The sequence below is a fragment of the Erigeron canadensis genome, unplaced genomic scaffold, assembly GCF_010389155.1.
Source record: "Erigeron canadensis isolate Cc75 unplaced genomic scaffold, C_canadensis_v1 Conyza_canadensis_unscaffolded:230, whole genome shotgun sequence".
Lineage (NCBI taxonomy): Eukaryota > Viridiplantae > Streptophyta > Magnoliopsida > Asterales > Asteraceae > Erigeron > Erigeron canadensis.
The window spans coordinates 1-2,500 of record NW_025215637.1 but is presented as its reverse complement, the minus strand read 5'-3'; the positions used below and the strand labels follow the sequence as shown (position 1 = coordinate 2,500).

The 2,500-nt window shown below is 38.6% G+C and overlaps 1 pseudogene; it reads right to left on the bottom strand.

Annotated features, from left to right (window-relative positions):
* The window catches only part of LOC122584342, a 2,268-nt pseudogene extending 813 nt beyond the window's left edge, over positions 1 to 1,455 (bottom strand).
* Positions 1,456 to 2,500: the final 1,045 nt, after the last annotated feature.

Sequence of the window (2,500 nt, the reverse complement as noted above, 5' to 3'; positions counted from 1 at the left end):
GACCAATAGGGAAATCCCAATGAATTGGGCCTTTCGATACAATCAAATAGAAAGCCCCAAGGGCGCATATTCTAGGAGCCCAAACTATGTGATTGAATAAATCCTCCTCTATCTGTTGCCGGTCGAGGGCTCCTTCTCCTTCCCCCTCTTCAAACTCCGATTCGTCTTTTTCATAGAGAAATCTCTGATCAAGGATAGAACAAGATCCATTTTGCATCATATCTAAGGGATTCCTTGGTTCGGGTCGAAGAAGCAATGTCACTCGATCCTTATCAAACTGACTGCATGTCCGTGAGGATCCCACCAGAGCGCCTTCCACTTCTAATAGGCCACGAACTAGACCAGAATCATTCTCAACGAGTCCATAAGGAGTGATCCCGTTTTTTTCATCGGGTCCGGGTAGAGACCAAAGATCTTGAGTGACCGATCCGGCAGAACAACTCAAAAGATAAAGAAGTATCGTTAATTTCTTCATGCTCGTTCCAAGTTCGAAGTACCAATTGTACAAATAATAATCCACTTCGTTACATGATTTCTTTTTCATATAGATAGATATAGGATCCATGGGACAATTACTTAAAAGTACATTTTGTGCTACAGCCCTTCCTATCTGATAGAAAAGGATCCCGTGATCCTGGACCGATCTTACCTGGGATCGCAAATCCCAAATTTGTCTATGAAGAGCGGATCTAATTGTATTAGTATCTATAATTGATTTCTTCTGTGTAATACTAATTGATAGGGCCTCATTGGTAAGTGCTACAAGATCTCGTGCATTGGAACCCATGGTTATGGACCCGAATCCATTAGTATGGAACATTTTCTTTTCCAAGTGAAATCCCCTAGTATATGAAAGAGTGAAAAAGTGCTTTCGTTGTTGTGGAATAAGAAGCCTTCGTATCTTAATGCACGTATTTAATTTATTCGGAGCTATTAGAGCGGGATCCACTTTTTGGGGAATATGAGTCGAAGCAATAACAAGAATATTTCTAGTTTCATAATCCATGGAGAGAAGGTTCACTAATAGACCTAGGGAGAAGTAATTTGACTCATTCACATCCAGATCATGAATGTTTGGAATCCATATTATGCAAGGAGACATTGCTTTTGCTAATTCGAATTGAAGGGTGATATAAAGTCGGTCTTCGTCTTCAGGCATCATATCCATAGTTAGCGCATTCATGCTAGTTAGCAGTTCCAGCTCCATATCAAGGATATCGTCACTAGCATCAATATCGTCACTAGCATCCATATCGTCACTAGCATCAATATCGTCAATATCATCAATATCGATATCATCAAAACCTTGAGACTTGTTATCCAGGAACTTGTTCAGAAATACCGTAATGAAAGGAAGATAGGAGTTTTTCGCTAGGTATTTGACCAAATAAGATCGTCCAGTTCCTATAGAACCTATCACTAAAATACCCCTAGAGAGGGATAAGGCTAAGCGGAGCGAAAAGGGTTTCCATGAGATGGGAAATGAAAACTATTAGCCCCACACGCAGTTTGTGAATAAGTGATTGTCTGATAATGAGCAAGGAATATCCGTCTTTCTGCTAAAGAGGATGTATTGAACTCATATTCATTAGATACTTTTTATGAATGTCAACTAAGTATCGTAAGTAAATTGCTCCCGGTTGCTCAATCATTTGATAACCAGAGTCATTCTTTGATAAATGATCACTATGAGTCAGACTCAATAAATTTGATCAATCCTTTTTCTGTCGTTAAGGTGGAGAACTGAACCAAGAATTCTCTTTTTTCATCATCAATCGAATCACTGTTTGCAACCCAGGATTCTATTTTATCATCAATCCAGTCTCCGTTCACGTTTTTTCTTTTCTTATCAACGAATAGATCTCTTTACTTGTATGACTTAGATATCTCGTATTTCTCGAAAAAGTGATTCGATTGATGGGATTTGGTATGATACTTATGAGATCGATGATATCGATGAGATTGATATTCAAATATTTCTTCTTAGAGCGTATGGATTTGACCCCATAAGTGGGACCACCACCCATAGCATGTTGCCACCTAGAGATCTCCTAATTGTTTCAGAGCAACTAGAAAGAGATTCTTTAACCAGAAAGAATTCGGTTCAGATGCAGGATACCTATCCAGAAGTTTTCGCAACTCAATCATAGATGATGGAATCATCAAAGATTTGACCTTTTCGAACTCTGTCTGTAACTCACTAGAGGCCCCGAAAAACAAAGAGAAGATGTGTACAAACGAGATATGCAGCAACAAGAAGAAGGAAAAGGATTGCATAGAGGAACTCCCGAACATTTGTCAGATGTGTCGATATCAATGGTGACTTATTATTTCGATGAATCATTTCTTCGGACAGAAGAAGATTATGGAAACACTTACTCGAAATCTCACTTATCAGATTCCATTGTGGAAGACATAATTTTTTCTGAAGAATTCGCCATGATATATCTGATCCATGGCATAATATCATGAAAAATGGATACAATTTTTGACTGCTACC